General features: G+C 49.8%; 1 long non-coding RNA gene across 1 annotated transcript in view; it reads left to right on the top strand.

Annotated features, from left to right (window-relative positions):
• The window catches only part of LOC135897038 (uncharacterized), a 398,744-nt gene that overhangs the window by 360,001 nt on the left and 21,083 nt on the right, over positions 1-17,660 (top strand). The window lies entirely within an intron of this gene.

Genomic DNA, 17,660 nt, shown 5'->3' on the forward strand with positions numbered 1-17,660 from the left:
AGCATAATCAACAAGTATTGTTCAACAAGCCGGAAAAGAAGTTTTATTAAACTATGAATCTTTGTCAGCTAAAACGAGAGTTTTTGCTGAAGGACATATAGAGGGAATCGTCACTGAAACACGTGGTATAGAAGAGCTGCTCTTTGTGTAAAGACATCACCGCATTTGAGGCCAGGCTTCAGCGGCACTTGCTTTTCTATTGTAACGTATTTCGCACTATTAAATACAACGAATGTCTACCGAAAAGACCAAACAAATTGCGATCAGCACCACTAAACGCGAGGGGTCGAATTGACAAAGGTTTGCTTTCGTAAATGCTCCTCACCATTGGGTTGTCGCCTTCGTTAATAATATGTTCAGCATCAGCTTTGGCTGGGATCTGCTCTTGCAAAGAATTCTAGCGTAAGAAGGTTTTTGTGAATCAGGGCTGACCCACAGCATATGAAGTACCGTAGGAAACGTTCTGACCAGAGTGATCTAGCTGTAGCCCAAATCGACATGCTTCTGTAACGTGCAAGTATGCTTCTGCACGATCGCCATCCGAAGGGGTTTAAGTAGTCTGAGAGGCACCCGAACGAATGCCGCTTTTGTTCCTTGCATGGGCTCAGCCTACGGCGCGCAGAACCGGAGTTCGAAAGACCTCGGGCGTAAACTTCGTGCAGGCAACGGCGACGCGGTCCTCGCCCGTATACAGCCTGATCTGCGAGAACGAAGCTGTTTTGCGGCTATACAGCTCTCGGCACGAAACACGGGGTCCGTAAAACAGTGCCTATAGTCGCAGGCCACCGCCGCGCACGGCTCGCGGTTCGGCTCCGGGGTTTCGCGGCTGCAAGTCATGCCGGCGCGTTCGATGCCTCTTACTGCTTTCCTAGTCTCGGCTCGAAGCGTGAGTAAAAGCTCGAGGGCTTTCCGAACGCCCATCGCAGTTCGAAGTCGCAGAGCCTGGATAAGGCTATAGCACTCGCCGTGGCCCTTGAACTTGCGCCCCATATATTGTCTGCTCTGCCTCCTTTATTTTTCTTCGAATCGTATCACGTTTTGACCGCGATTTCGCCTTGAAATTTTGTGAGACACATGACAATGCGCGTGTGGAACTGCACGGATGGAATCGCGCGAACAGTGTTATGGGATACGTGACTACACGTGCGAATTCCGGCACAGGGAAGCCAGATACATCGAACTTGAAAGAACGCACTGGAATAGGTCGTAGCTTTGGCCGCGAGTTCCCGCTTTGAGACATAGAGACAGAGAAACATCATTTGTATTACAGTGGACGTATCTTCATCATAGGGTGAAACTATTTAGTTGTTTTACATCTTTGTTTGCGCGCAGCGCTTATTGAACGCAAGTGTTTCGATGTGTCTGGGAATATGAGTACGTCTACGTCCGAACTTCGACAGGGAGTGTCGAAACGCACGCGTTCAAAATTAAAGAAAGGGAGCTAGCTCTCGAAGACTTTTCCAGAGAACTAAGGAAATAAAATAAATATGAAATGAACTACCGAAATTTCACCCCCACCATGTTATCGCGCAGTTTCATTTCCCCATGACGGTTGCGCAAAACGACCAGTTTCTTTCTTCCCTGTTTTGCTTCACCGACGACGGCTGGAAGTGACAAGGCTCGAGACCCACGTCGAAAGTGCAAGCTTTGGCAAAGTTGTTCAGGTGTCCGCGTGCTCGGCTAATAATGACCTGTCACGGCTCCCAGGGCTGAAATGCCGTGGCCCGCCAGACATGTGCGGCTTTTGGCACGGTGGCGAACAACCCTGGAGCGCCTAAAAAACGGCTTGTCGTGTCTACGCGACAGCGGGCCAAACGAGTGGTGGGCCACTGACACATTGTAGCCGAAATTACGGTAACTCTCCGGCCTCACTCTTGCTTCATGTTGCTCGGTTGTTTGTCACCGGTTCGAAGTATTGCCGATTCCCTTTCGCTGTCCTTACATTGTGCTCCCCATGGGTAGGGTAGCCAATCGCAGAAAGTCTAGTTAGCCACCCTGCCTTCGTTTTTCCCGTGTCTCTATCTCTTCGGGCGGCGAGGTCCTGCGACAAAGCGTAAGGGAAATGCCTCCGAAAAGACGTGCGACCAACGCATAGCTATAGATGAAAACAAAACTAAACAAAAGAGTGCTCAGATCGTAAGTGCCTGGAAGACGGGGAACGGAAAGCAGTGGGGGAAAAAAAGAGAAGGAAACACTGAGCAAACCAAAGAATGAAAAGAGTGTGGCGTTACCATGAAAAAGACCTCGGGAGAAAGAAGGGGAAGGTGGGGAAGGAGCGTGCAGGCGGGAGCACTGGGCGCGCGGTGGGAGCGGCGCGAGCGAAAGTCTAATGAATCTGACGTCACATGCTGCGGGCGTGTCACGTGATTCGAGCCTCGTGCCGCCGTTGGCAAAGAGGAGGGGCCCGCTTGCTCCAGCTTTCTCCCTCTTTATCCTCCTCCGCTTTCCCTCCCTCCCGTTTCTTTCCCTACTTCGTTACACTTTCCGCTTTTACCGCAGCCAGCCTCCCCCCCCCCTCGCGTCGATGTAATCAACAGGGCCAAAAGAAAAATTCTCCCCATTTGCTCCTCCTCCCTGCAGGATCTCGGGCCTTTCCGTTTCCCTACGTTTGTGTCGCGTTCGTGTGGGTAGTACAAGCGGGGGCCGAAGAAGGAGAAGCAAGATTCCCCCCCCATTCAACCTCTAGGCTTCCCTTCGACGTTCTAGGCTTTCTCTCTCGTACCTCTGAGCCTCGTTGGCAGATCCTCTTCTCCATTCCCTTATTTCTGCGCTCCTAGCTAAAGCAGGAGACGAAGGAAATGAAGAAATGAAGCGTAAAAGAAAAACACTGGTCGTATGTTTCAGGGCTGTTCTTTTTTCACAAGCCGGTGTGCCCTAGAAAGGCGGAGAAGAAATGGAGGGGAGATGCCAACGCCGAAAGCAAGCTTCCAATGAGAGCGGGAGAGAGACATGCTTCGAGGCGAGGTTAGAAGAAAGTGCGTCGCCGAGTCCAGCACGGGCGGCCTGGTAAAAGTCCAGAAGGAATTCAAAACAACTGCCGTACACGTATTACAGCGCGTGGTGATGGGAAAGGCTCAGGGAGACGTGAGAAGAGAGGCGGAGGGGAGGGAGGAAAGGGAAAGGAGCGCACTAACTTACAAGCACGTAGGCGTGCGTACGTTCGTGCGTGCACTCACTCGGTGTGGTTCTGCTAGCGTCGTGCTTCTTGCATCGGCCGACTCGTCAGCTTCTTTTTGATGGGGAGCGGCCGTAGGGAAGTAGGCAGGGAGGTGGGGAAATGGGGGAATGGGCGTCTTTTTCTTTTCCCAGCCTCTTCGTTCCTTCTTCATTCAGTGCATCCTTTCTTTCTCGTCTTTCTTTCTCTCTTTGTTCCTCCTGCTCGGGCTCTCTTATCTTTCGGCCCTCGTTCTCCCACGGCAAACTGCGCTGCACTCAGCTCTGGTCTGTTCTTGTTTCGATGACCGCCTCTCACGGAGAGGGGGAGAGAGAGAGGGAGAGCAAGAAGCAGGCTCGTTCTCTCTCTTTCCTTTTCGTTCCCGAGTCGGGTGGCGGGCTTGACGCTATAGTTATTTTTGTTTTTTTTTTGCTCTTTCTCGCTCTTTGTGCTTGCGTCGGCGGGCGCGTGTTTACTTTATCGATGCTTTCCAGGGCTCGCGCCGGACGGACGCTTTGATCTCTCTTTCCTCAGACTTCGCTCCTTCTTTGTTTTAGTTTCGCCGAGAAGTGAAATACAGAAATTTCTAACGATATAAAGGAGGACGAACGGGAGATGAACCGCGGCGCCATATAGGACACGTGTTAACGCACGGACAGGCACGAATGAGCGCAAAAACTAAATGTCGAAATACAGCAAAGCGTAAAGGTTCCCGCAGAATTTGGCGAAGGCGAGAAAGCGGAGTGGGCACCTGCGTGCGTTGTTCGAACGTGCCATGGTGCAAAAAATTGATATCGACAATAAAGTAAAGAACGAGTTAGGAGGGGCTTGGGGCCAATTGAATAAGAAGTAAGATGGAAAAAAGAAAATGGAACAAGAAGTCCGTGAAACTGGGATAAAACCTAACTGTGAAAAAGTTCAGTCAAACCAGCGGAAGGCGCCGATTTATTGGGTTAAATTGGGCTTACACTTCCCGATTGTCTCTTTCTTCTTTCTTATATTCGAACCCTATACATCCCACTGATACGATCGTCGTGCGTTCAACGTATTTGTGTGTGTGTGTGTGTGTGTGTGTGTGTGTGTGTGTGTGTGTGTGTGTGTGTGTGTGTGTGTGTGTGTGTGTGTGTGTGTGTGTGTGTGTGTGTGTGTGTGTGTGTGTGTGTGTGTGTGTGTGTGTGTGTGTGTGTGTGTGTGTGTGTGTGTGCGTGCGTGTTTCTAAAAAAATTATTGGGTTTTACGTGCCAAAACCACTTTCTGATTATGAGGCACGCCGTAGTGGAGGACTCCGGAAATTTTGACTACCTGGGGTTCTTTAACGTGCACCTAAATCTAAGTAAACGGGTGTTTTAGCCCCCATCGAAATGCGGCCGCCATGGCCGGGATTCGATCCCGCGACCTCGTGCTCAGCAGCCCAACACCATAGCCACTGAGCAACCACGGCGGGTTGTGTGTGTTTCTGTGCGTGTACGCGTGTGCGTGCGTGTGTGTGTGCGTGTGTGCGTGTGTGTGTGTGTGTGTGTGTGTGTGTGCGTGCGTGCGTGCGTGCGTGCGTGCGTGCGCGTGTGTGTGTTGCTTGTGTTCTTTGCTTAAGCTTATTATTTTCAACCAGTTCTCGCTGGGTCACTCGCTCCTTTGTCTTGGAAGCGTGGAAACTGACAGAATATGTCAGCATTGCTCGAACGGAAGCAATTACATATGACTGATGAGTTCGGTCTTTGTGAAAAGGGCTAATTATTGGCGCACCTTTGTCGTTGTCACCTTCTTGGCGATTTGCCGAATGCGCAGCAGACATGTCTCACAAGGCACACCTAATTTGTTGCTTGGGCCTTTGACATGTCGTTCAAGAGTTGTCTGCGCAGTCTTGAATACTATTGAAAGATGTACAAAGTTATACTAAGCGAGTGTGTTCACACAACAAGCCTTTTTCAGCTGACCTAACTATACTCCTTAGTGAATGTTGCATGCCCTTTATTACCTGTTGCTTTAGGTGCCGTCATGTTATTCTTCTACTTTTTTTTGGTTCACCCTTAATATGTTGTTTTCCGTTCTGAAACTGTTTTGTTAGGGATATAAAGAAATAAAAAAGTGGCCACAAGTTACAGTTTCGGCACCGCGTCCGAACGCGCGATAATGATAAGTGGCAAGGGCGCAGTGAGCTTGAGCTCTGCGCATGCGTATTACCGCGGGCACTACTCCTCTAAGGTCATATCTGTTGGATGTGAGCCACTTTTGTTAGCTTCTTGAAAAACTAAAATAACAGGATATTTTTCCTAAAATTTCCCGCCTCCCCCCTGGTTTAGTCTCCAGCGTTATTGTACCGTTACATCATGTTCTATAATATCCAGCGTTATTATAGTTACGTCTCTCCTCACGTCGTCGGCGGTATGTCCCCATCCTCCTCAGAACTATCACAGCGAGAATGTTATTTTTCATTTCATCCTCGTTCGCTCCCTTCTTCCTGCATGGCCCGCGGTTCTTGAAAGCCCGGGAAACGTGCGGCCCGCGCAGCTGTCGATCGATATGTAGCACCAAAAACAAATAGCAAGCCGTGTTTAGCCCCAGTCGAAGCCGATGCTCTCATTTCCCCGAGAAACGTTAATTCACCGCACGCGAAGGCGCCGTGGCTTCCTAATATGGCGCCTACCAGGCCTGTCGACGTCTTTTCCTGTGTCATTTAACGCATCGGATAACGATATAACTCTCAAAATGATAACTATAGACAGAGGAAAAGAAAGAGAGAAGAGAAAACGGCTTCAGTTCATTGTTTTCATTTAAAATAACTCTGAATGCATTTCTTCTTAATAAGTGATCTCGATCTGCGTTTCCTTGTGTGTATTACTCTGTATTTTTTCCCGTTCTGTATTCCTGTATCATGCACAAATATATCTGCAGCTGATCATTATAGCGATTTATGTTGTTATTTTGATGCGAAACAATGAAGTGGGTCGTTGAGCGAAAGAAGCCGGCGTCTGTAGCAGGGAAACGGTACCTAAATTCCCATTGGCTGCGACGGCACGTCACGTGGGGGCCTCGAACGGAGCAGAGCGGGCGAAAAGGAACATCTGAAAAGGAAATCGCAGTCGAGGATGGCAGAATGATAGGCGGTAGGATGAAATTACTGGAACTAGGAAATCAGGAAAAGTTGCAGTTGGCTGACTTAGCGGGGGAGGGTAATTTATTATCACTGGGAGATGCCTTCGTTCCTGCAGCGTCCACAACACGTGTCGACGATCGTGCCGGTGATGGTGAAACTGTGATTTTTCGCGCAGAACTTACGTAAACGGGGAGAGCTTTCGCGAGAACTACACCTTGAATCTCAGCGCTCCTGCGTTGGTACTGCAGGTTCGAAAGAGTGCTAAGCATTGGCCTTCGCCGTAGCACGCGCGGGTCAACAAGTACAGAGAGAGAGAGAGAGAGAGAAGTGTCACAGGAACGACACTCGTGGCACGAGAGGAAAACGTCTATCTAAGCGCGAATGAAGACGTTGGCCGTGAAGCGACCGGGTTTGGCTACATCTTAGCCATCGTGTGGCACACTGCAGCACAGGGAAGGCTTCGTCGCCCGTGCACTACGTGGTACCGAAAGAAGGAGAAAAGCAGAGAGAAACAAGCAACAAAGACAACCGGAGTTTAGAGCTCGGCCTCGTGTCGGCCCTGCTGGCGTACGGCGTTCCGCAGGAACGAGCCTACTTCGTGGGATGGACGACGAACCCCGGCCGCCCCTCCTGCAGCGGCCAAAGCTGGCCCGGAATGCGAGGAATGCGGGCTCTGTCGTCTAGCCTTTTACGAGCTTTCTTAACGGGCGAGGAAGCTGGGGCACGTTTTTTTTCCCTTTTACCCTCATCTCCTCCCCCTTCCGTTATACATCTGCTGGCTGTATATAGGGTAAAGCTTTGAGCTCGCGCTTGCATTGTTTCTCATTTCCGAAAAAAGAAAATTACTCGGCTTTTCTTGTTTTCCAACATTTTTTCCCCACAGCTTCGCTTACAATGTTTCGTTTTATTATGTGCCCCTTATTTGTACGTTCTAGGTTCTAGCACCCCTTCTTCTCATGACAGGCCACCTATTCTCTCTCCACCTCCCCCCTGCCCAACTGCAGCTTTCACTGGAGTTTCCAAGTTTCGCACGCGTAGAAAACGAAGCAAGAACAAGTATAGATAGATAGTGATACACAGAAAGAAAGAGAAAGAGAGAAAAGAACAAGCAAGACAAAGGCACCGAAGAGTTCCCCCGCTCCCCCACCGCTCCCCTCGCAGTACAGTCTAGAGCGCGCGCGCGCTACGCTCCTCCTTACCCGAGTGCCGGACTCCCTCCACCCTTGTCCCCCATTTTCATTTCCCTCGACATGTCGCGGGAAGGAGATTTCTTCTATATTTCACAACCTTCCGCCGCGGACGCCCGAACGCTACGCGCTCGCTCTTTGTCTCAACGTTTTCTTTCTCCTCTTCGCCGATCCCCTCATTCCTCGCATCCTTCGTTTTTTTTGGCGATGAATGCGTTTTTCGGGCCGAATTTCCCATGCCTGTGGCGCCCTCCTGCGGGGTTTCCACGAACTCAAGCCTGCCCCCCCTTTTTTTTACAAGAGTAAGAAATACAAAACGGAGAAACGGCAAAAGATCAGAAGCAAACCACAAAAAATAAAAAGGCCATAAGCGGCCTGCTTTGAGACAACACTAAAAGAAAAAAAGGAAATGTTTCTAGAGGGAGGTTTCTGAAGGATAAGGAAGAGGGGAGGCGGCGGGATGCTGGCGGAATGGGGAGGGGGCAGGAACGCGGGGAAGCCGCATCGACGCGCGGAGAATTTGTGCCCCCTCGTCTCCCCACACGTCCCCCTCATCCACGCCGCATCTTCCTTACGTAGCTACAGCCTTCCCCACCGCGCGCTCTCCTCCTCGGCTCCCGCCGCCCCTCCCCTAGCTCCCTCTGTGCTTCGCCCCTTTCCCTTCTTTCTTCCTTTTTCTCTTGCGCGAGTCTTCGCTTTACTCCCTTTTGTGCGTATTTCACGAGCGGCGCCCCCGCTTTGTCGCGTCCTTCTTTCTCTCCCGGTTTATCTCCTCGGACGTCTCCTCCGTGCAATTTTTCTTTTCCTTTGCCGGCCTTCCCGCCCGCACCGCGTCGCTGCTTTCGGGAGTGCACACGACGGCGCCTTTTATTTTGCCGTTTCCGCAGCACAGCCGGGCGCGGCGGCCGCCTCTTTTTTTTCCCCCGTTTTCCTCCGCTTTTCTTTGTGTGTGTGTGTATGTGTGTGTGCGTGTGCGCGCGCTCTTTGTGCACTGCCACTGGCGCTGCGTGTTTTTGTTGCCCAGCGCCGTTCCCCCTCCCTCCCCTTGCGTGCCGCTCCCCCTCCCCTTCGATGGCCTGGGCACGCTTGACTGGACTCCGGGGCTCCGGCCCACCGCCCTTGCTCCGCATCGCCGCGTGCTCGCCGGCGACTAGACTTCTCTTTTCTTTTTCTGTCTTTCTTTTTTGTTTGTTTCCTCGCGTGCTTGCGACCGAAAGGAGCGAAGTCCCCAGCGTGAGCGCGGGGCGAGGCATTGCGGTGCGCTTGCCTTCAAGGCGGGACAGAAGTGTTTTGGAGCGAAGTTCGACTGCGAGACGGAATATGCAAGAACGTCGGCCTCTTTCTGCACGTGAGGATGCCGGCTCTAGGCAGGACATTATGTTGAAGCGATAAGATAACAGACCCGTTCGTTTGTCTGTCTTTTACCTAAATGGGACTGGGTCCGAGGGAAACGGGCAGTAACTTAGCCCAACGACCACGTTCTCCAAGTTACGTTTTGTTTGGTGTACTTCCCTGAATTCATGTGTGTTTGCGTAGCTATTAAGCTAGATGCGTATGTGTTTGTGTGTCACCTTAAAAGGAGGAAGGAAACGTTCGACTTGCGACCCAGCTTGTTTGGTTAGGGCTGGTTGGAGTACGGGTATACATTATAGTGCTCAGTTAGCTTGCCAAGGAGTTTTATACAATGCTCGCTGTGCCATTACACAGGGATTGCTGCACCGCGTGAGCACTTTCTTTTAGTTCTCTTGGCTGTACACGTCATCTTCGCATGGCAAGAGCTGGTTGTGCGGCTACGACGTCTGTTATCGTTGGCCATCCTTATCAGATAGCCTAGGTAACGTGCGAACGAATCCATGTACAGTCTAGCGCGTTTTGAACGTTATCGCGAGAGCGTCGACCAACAGCAAGGACAGCGCCACGGCCCAGAATCCTCTTCCGACGAGAGGGAGGTGTCAGGGCAGCTTCCCTCGTTCTTTTTGCTGTTACTTAAAGGGACACTAAAGGGAAACAATAAATCAGTTTAGACTAATAAAGCATTGTTTGAGAACCCTGCAGGCAGTCATTTCAAGAAAATAGTTTGAATATTAGATGAGAAAATGAAGGTCCAAGTATCAGTATTTGAATTTCGCGCCGAAACGCCAGTGCCGGTACGTCAGCGTGACGTCAGGGATTCCAAAGTTTGTTTTCGCATTTGGGCCGCGTTGGCTGAATAAAGGTTCCCGAAACTTGGCATGTTTAATATTTGGTTCCTTTAGAACACAATGTAGTCAATCTGTACCGCTATGTATAATTAGTAGGTCCTAGAAGATGCCATCAAAATCCATGACGTCACAGCCCCCAGGTGCGGGAACTTAAGTAGGCGTCGCCACCCGTATTTCGTTCTTGCGCTTTTTCTGGCTTACCAAACGTCTTATTGTTGTAAGAGTGCTGTTTTTGGTGTTGTAGAACGGTGATTTACTGATGCAGAAGAAATCACTTTTCACTTTAGTGTCCCTTTAAGCTGCAGTCCCTCCCTTCCGAGGAAGGTGCTTTTTTATTTTATTTTAATTAATATTAAACCCGTTATTATTACTATTATGTTGCTTTAGGGAGACGGCAGTGATGGTCTTGTGCGCAACGTATTCTTCGGTATTATCAGGAACAGGACGCTCTTAAACGGCATCTGGCGTATGTAATGTTGTTGCTGACGAGCCAGAAAAGATGGCTCACCCCAAACAGTCGTCGCGAGGGTTATTGTTGTAGCACGGAACACCCCAACGAGAGAGAGAAGAATGGGAAATCTTGGTTGTTCACCGTTCCGAAACGGGCCGCTAGGCACCCGGTATTGCTATAGGCCAGTCGACGCTCGTCGCGATAACCTTCAAATCGCGCTATAGACTGTACTATCCATCATCGCCATGGTGGCGGAACGATCGCAGCGCCAGAGTTCCCTCTAGCGATTCTAGGAAACTCTGCAGTGGCCCGATATACTCAAACGAAGGGTTCGACTTCCCGTTTCACTGCAGCGCACTGACAACGGCGCTACACGGCTTCTGTAAACGGCCTTCACAGCTGCCGTTGTGAAACGGATGTCGCTGAGGTACGTAGCCACCTGTTTCTATGCGCATGTGCCCACACGCAGGGCAAGGCGCGCTCGTACGCTTCACATTCGTACACATCCGCATACACATTGGCGCTGCTCGGCTTTCACTTACCATGAACGTGACCTGCACAAAAAAAAAGAAAAAATAGCGCCCTGCTCTATAGGTGAGCCGTCGGCAACACAACTTCGCCGACGCTCGCGCGAATACACACGCTCGAGACTACTGACTCTGACGTGAAGTATACGTTAAGTAAATTATACGTGCTTTCGCGCTGACAACGTGGACTTGTTTCCTCGTGCTCGGGACAGGGGCAGATCCTGTCACGTTTACCTGCTACTCCATCTTTCTTGGCGTACGTGAATATTTTTTTCCCCATGAACCGTGAGGAACACACATGCTTAAGGCTCGGTAACAAGGCCACTCGAAGCAGCAATAGGTGGCTTTATTTTTCTCTCGTTTTTTAAATCTTACTTATCCTTGAATCGACCCTAGTCATCACAGCCGACGTTAGCCCGGTGCGCGCTGAAAGTTTTGAAAGGAACTTCATAATTTCGCGAAACGATGAATGTACGAAGCTGAGAAACCACTAACAATGCCGCGAATGCTCAGCTACAAGGAAAATTGTGCGCATGATATGCACAGCAGAAAGCGGCCGTAAGGAACCAGCAGACGACAAGCCGAGGAAAACAATAGGAAAGATGCCGTCTTCTTGCTTTTGCAATTCATACAGGTACGTACAAGAGCATATTTCAATATTTCAATGTTGGACCAATTGGTATGGTCAATAAAAAGAAAGGAAAACAGCACACAGGAACAGTGAACCATCTTTCTTCTTCCTTTTTTTTCCTTTTCTCTGTGTTTTCAAGAGCTGCAAGGTAACAGCGCTTACGAAATACGTTTGCAGTGTGACCGAGTTATACTCGAACAGGTAGTGCGATAAAAATAGTCCGATAATATCAGTTTGTCCGAAATAGCCAAACGCCCTTATAACAAATTTAAACAAACTGATGGGATGCATTCATTACGTGCAGATTTCAACCTGTAGTGAAGGAAAGAAGACAGGAAAGAGTGCACTTTTTGGAAGGGAAATTGCTATGTACGTCGGAGTGCCTAAGGCTGTTTCTGAGCGTCAGTAAATATGACGACTCGATAGGAGCGCGCTTCGATATCATTCTGGCGCGCTTTCTAGCAGTCTAACACTATTGCTTGATAAAAAAAAAATAAGGAAGAAGGAAAGAATACCAAGAACGTTTAAAAGAAAATGCCCAGCAAGTGGCTTTACTGCGACGTCAGCGGACGCCCGAGTTCGATGCGTACAACGGGCACTTCGTTATGAGCGAGTTATCTTACGCGAGTCTCGGTCAGTATAGTTTCGCGTATTCGATATAGCGAATAGTTCGCTTCAACAGGGTTCACTATATTCCGTTTCGGCTCCAGTAGCAATAAGGGAGGCTCTACATTATCGGAATGTTTAGGCGAAAAACGTAGGATATTCTGCGTCCAGTCGGTCAAGTCACGAGTAACGCGCGCACCACACAGACGCGGATGCGAACGCACCTCTACGCAAGGATGCCGTCCCCCCCCTTTCCCCCCCCCCCAGCTCTCGTAGATGCGGGTCTCTTCTTTGGTCTGTCAGCCCAGGCCTGACTAGCCATGCCCCACGTGTACTCGCAGCCGCCGCCGTTCATCGTCAGAGGAACGAGAGGGGGGGGGGGGGGGGGAGGGCGTTCCCATGCGGCACCAGCAAGACGGATCGTATAGTTTCTCCCCAAGGTTGCCGAGTCGCGGCGGGGCTCCGCTGGCATCCCGTTGGCCGCTCGCCAGGCTCGCCGGGGGCTTGCGAAACGGAGGAGCTCATTTCTCTGCGAGCCAGCCACGGACAGTCGGGCAAAAGGGCCGCGCGGAAGAGAAGGAGGCGGCGATCCGACAAGGCGTCTGTCTGTACACGGCTGCGCTTCGTGTACGGCTGTGGCGGCTTCGTCGCCGGCGGCGCCCGTGCAAGGCGCCTGGCTGCGACAGGCTTGCGCGTCGGACACCGTTGTCGGAGGGACACTCTGCTCTGAACAACTGCGTTTCGTATGCTCCCACTCGCGGATCGCTTTCTGTGGCAATGAAACAAAAGCTGCGAGAGACCAAAGCGCGCGCTAGCGTGCGAGAGGGTTTCTGGAAATAGTCCCACATTCTCGGCAGCGTTCGCTTAAGCTGGGGAAAGCGAAGACGCAGGCATCTTGTTTACAGCAGCGAAATAAGACAACGTATGCAGCGCTAGAGGGGTGGGGGTAGGAGTGGGGGTTTGTTTATTTCTCGAGTGTTCTCTTTCGCGCTTGGGCAAATGCGAAACCGTTGAAGCTGTACGCCGGTTCCACTATCCGCTCCAATAACCCGCAAGCACTGCCAAACGCTGCCGGACTACTTGGCGCCGTAACACATGTGCCCGATTGATTTGCCCTCAATTCTTTCGTTTTTCACCATTGCCACAGAAAGTTGCCTTCGAGTATAGTATAGGCAACGCTGCTGAAGCTAAGCAAGTAGTGCGTCAAGTCCACTCCTGAACTTGCACTCCTGAAGTGAGTAATAAGTTAGCCCGTGGTCCCGGAATGTGCCTTGGCTCTCTATTTAAAGACACAACGCGACCCACCGAGATGCTCGCGTACTAGTTACCCGTAAACACAGCCTTGGAATCGCATGGCGCGAAGACCGTACCGTGCAAAGATGACCACAAGAAAAACGGAAGCATGAAGTGATTAAACAAACGTGTATTCCAGACAAAGGCAAGTCGTGTTGTCGGAACGTTGGCTCCAGAGTCGTTCCTTTTTCGACTTCTTGGTTAACTACCGGTGGCGTCATAAACGCTGACAGCTGCCGTTTCTCCGAGGACGATGCTGTAGAATCGTGTTTACACAGCACTAGAGCCGCACTTAAGGGACAGCAAAGAGTTGGATTAAGATTAGTCGGCACTGTAGCCACAATGGCTCACTGGATGTGGCGTTCTTCTGCTGAGCTCGAGGTATCGGGTTCGATTCCCGATCACGGTAGTCGCATTTCGACGGGCGCCGATGCAGAAAGAAAAAACTGTTGCGTATACTTGGAGATTTAAGCACACGTTCAAGAACGCCGGGAGGGTAGAAATTAATGCGGCAGTCATTATCAGCCCGCGCGCTTTTTTGGGACGTTAGAATTTAAAACAAAGTACATTGATCTTTCTACTGTGAAATAGAAACGTTTCCATGTTTCGTACGAATCCTTACTTTAAATGGGCAGTAATGTCCGTGTGTAAGGTTGAGCCGTTTTTCCCACGACGCATTTATAACAGCTCGCCCAAATGTCAGCTCCCATGGGCTAGCGATGTGTCCGATGTTCGCGCGCCTTTGCGAACGCAGTCTACGCTCGTTACAACGGGCCCGCGCACAACAGACTTTCGGATATAACGCACCATATCACAGCCTTAGTATGTTATACCTATTTTATTAATGCAACGAAGTTCGCTTTTAACGGACCGCGCTACAACTGACTATCGGCTACAGCGGAGGAAATTAGCGTCAATTTTTGTCAAAATCGGGCGTATAGAACGGACTTTTGCCGCGTCCACACGGGCTGGCAACTGACTTGCGAAGGTCAGCTGACCATCGCGGCTCAATGTCTTGCGCGCGAGGGAGGGAGGAAAGCGGGGCGGAAGCGCGCCGTCTTTGGCGCGCGAGGCACAGGGCGGAGGCGAGGGAAAGAGGGTGGGCGGGGGTTCTACTCCGGTGGCTGCTGTTAACGGTGAGGCCGCACGGGTTCCGTATCTTGAAAGCGATCTGCGATGTGGACAAAGTGCGCCCAGCGCCGGCAGCTTCGTGTGTGCTGTGCTTTCGACGTTTAGTTCGCTTTGAAGCGAGAGAGAGCACGAAGGTCAATTCGGTCGCTGCTGCTGCCTCGCTTATCTTGTTTAATTTGCTATCGCAACGACACTTCGCCTTTCGGGCGAAACTGCGACTTGTTGGGTCTTTTTTTTTTTTACTTTGGACGTTCGTCACTCACTCTTTGTAAAAAAGTTGTTAGACATCGCGCTGAAAGTTTCGGAAGTGAGGCGTTTCGGATATTATGGACTTCAGATAAAACGGATGTTTTTTGTCGAATTATCAGGGTCCGTTCTAAGGGGAGTCGAGTGTATTTATTATAGAATGGTTTGACAGTCTGGCACGGTGACAGTGGCACAATGTGACAGTCTTGGCACGTTGGTATTCTATAAGCGCATGCGTGCGCGCGTGCGTGCGCGCGCGTGTCTGTGTGTTTCATGCGTGTTTTCCACATGTTTTATGTTTATAGACACAGCTCCAAATTGACTTTCGGTTAAGCCCTCTAGAGAAACACAAGTTGCATTAGCCAGAAATTATAGAACTCGCCAGCTGCTACCAGTTTTGCTGCTTAGTTAGAGCGTCTGAAAACTAAATTTTACTGCTGACCACAATAAGGAAGCTATATACATGAACTCGACGCATTGGGCACGTTCATTATATTTGAACACATCGAGAACATGTTCCTGCTGCAAGCTATGCCACAAAAGACTTCTTTTTTTTCCTCAGCTAACCTGGTTTTCAAATATGCATGACTGGAATCTTTCTGGGGTTATGAACACGCGGCTGCCACATTGTGGTTTAAAAAGTCCATACTGCATTCGATACAACCTGAGACGCCGAGAATCTTACTGCGCGTATTGCTGTTCCGCTATCACTCTTCGGGGCTAACTCACATAGGGCCCTCTGCTTCGGGCGGTCGCGATGTGAGAAGAACTGGTATAAAACACGGAGACGTTAGACAAATATTTATTTTACTGCTTCAAACACTGCAAATATTTCACATTTCTTGCAAATATATGTTATCAATATTTTCAAGAAAGGTTGAGCAATTACGGTGGTTGCAGAAATTGGCATGTAGTATACTGCGATGGCTGGATGGTGAGATTTAGAAAATAAGCATTTTTTTTTATCAGAATCTACGAGAGAGTATCTATTGCTTCGTATTTCGTACATGTTATCGTATTGGTGAAATTATGCTGTCATTGGCGTCTGAAAGCGTTCGTATCGTCTTTTGTTGAAATAAACTTTTTTTCTAAACAACGTGCCAAGCGCGATAGTGTTTCTTGACTAAGATCTATCGTTACAATGTCAGCTTGTCGTCGTGACTAGTGTTTGAAACGAGCAGGAAATAGTCACTAGCATGTACGTGTAACCTGTTTCTGTTACGAAGAGGAGTAGTCGAACGAGGATTTCTCTCCTTCGAACTTACGGCTTGTTTGCTACCGTTAAAGTATTTTTGTATAAATAAACTTCCGTTTTACAGTGCATTTATGCTTGCAGCTGCTACGAGTACTCGTCGGGGGAAACCCGCGCCAGAAATTAAAACACAGTGTGAAGGCCAGTTTCCTCGCCGGTGCTCAACGAGCTCCATCTTAGTGCGAAATGGATAGACTAGCAATGATTCTGCTACCACACTAGCCTAACGTCTAGAGAACCGCACACTCTTTATGTTTTCTCCCTTTTCCGTTTGCGATTACAAGCTTATTAGCCAATGCAACGCCTTTTTACTCATGTTGTATTATGTTCCAGGAGTACGGTTAGCTTATGTAACTGCTTGTGCTTTATTATTGCACAACGAGGAACGAGCTTATCAGTACATGTACCAAAGGGATAGAGAGAGAAAGCTCCTTATTGGAAAGGAGAAAATTCCGCGGGCGTATGCAAGGCAGGAAGGTCGATATAGCGTGACACAATGCAGACTATGCCACTGCAGTGCCGTCTGTTTCGGCGCGCCGTCGTGCGTCTGGAAAGCAGACGACACAACAGTGACACACGCTGCCACACGTGAGCCTGACTACCGAAACAGGTTGGTCCCTCCGAGGATCGGGGCGCCAGCTCACCGGCAGTTCAACATCCGCCACCTGAGGACGCGCCTTCAGAGAGCAGTTTCAGTAGCATAATTCTGTTGCATCACGAAAGAACGAAGTCGTAGGTGAGATACACAGGCAGAGCGTTGTGTATCTGGTCCTCTTCGTCGCTTCGCGCTGCAACAAAATTATGTTACCGTACCAACTCGACTATCAATCCTATGTTCAGGGTGTCCCAGATAACTTTAGCCAGAGTTTAAAAATGTGTATGCGAACGCCACGTAGCTGGACAGAACCAAGGTAATGTTGTTTGCCGTCGCTTGGAGATACTCAAATTATTCTTTTTCCATTCCGTCTAATCAGATAATTAGTCTCAATTAATAAATGAACTTCTCAAATATTACAATTAGATGAAAAGTGTCAATGAGAAAATTGTAGAACGACATGAAAAACTCCCGATGTGGCTTTATGTTGCTCAATACGTGCTACATAAGTGTTTTTCCGAGCGTGAAAGGAGCCCGCATATGCACGCGAAATTGCCGCGCGATTGGCGGCGCCAGCAATGACGTCGTTGCATTCCGTCTCAACCGAGCGCGCGCGCAGCAGTTTCTCTCCGGCTCCGAAATGGGAAGGCCAAGCGTCATACGTATACTCCTGAGGAGCAGGCAGCTTTCGATCAGCAACGCCGCGAGCAGAACCGAGAACGAACTCGCCTCGCCGTGCCGATACTGCATCACGGGCACAAGTACAGGATCGTGCAGCCGAGAGCAAGCAGCAACTGGGTATACCGAGGATCCGGCAGCCTACCAAGCCGTCGTTTAATGAACCGTCGGGATTAACCCAGTGATAAGCGCCCGAGTCGCACGTTTCAGCTTCGTTGGTTAACCATTTGTAGGGAGGACTCGGGCAGTGATTTTTTTTTTTTTTTGTAGGGCTCGTGCTGCAAATCACAACGCTTTGTGCCTGCAGGAAACGAATTTCTTTTCTCTCACTGATGTTCTTGCTCTCAAAAATCGTTTTAATCTGGATAGTAATTTTTGTTTCCCGACTGCTCGCGTTACAGGCGTAGGCATTATTGTAGCTACTTAATCGGGCCATCTTGCCAGACCCTGATGTGTTTTACGATGGTGCAGCAAGGCCATTGGCTTTAGACTGCTTGTATTCTTCTTTTAGGTGAAGTTTCCTGCGTATGTGGACCACCGCAAGCCGCAAAGTTTAAGTATCTTTATCGAGACCCGCATGTGAATTTTCTTTACGGTCGTGCCGTAATCCTGGT

This window comes from Dermacentor albipictus, chromosome 5 (genome assembly GCF_038994185.2).
Source record: "Dermacentor albipictus isolate Rhodes 1998 colony chromosome 5, USDA_Dalb.pri_finalv2, whole genome shotgun sequence".
In the NCBI taxonomy this organism is placed as follows: domain Eukaryota; kingdom Metazoa; phylum Arthropoda; class Arachnida; order Ixodida; family Ixodidae; genus Dermacentor; species Dermacentor albipictus.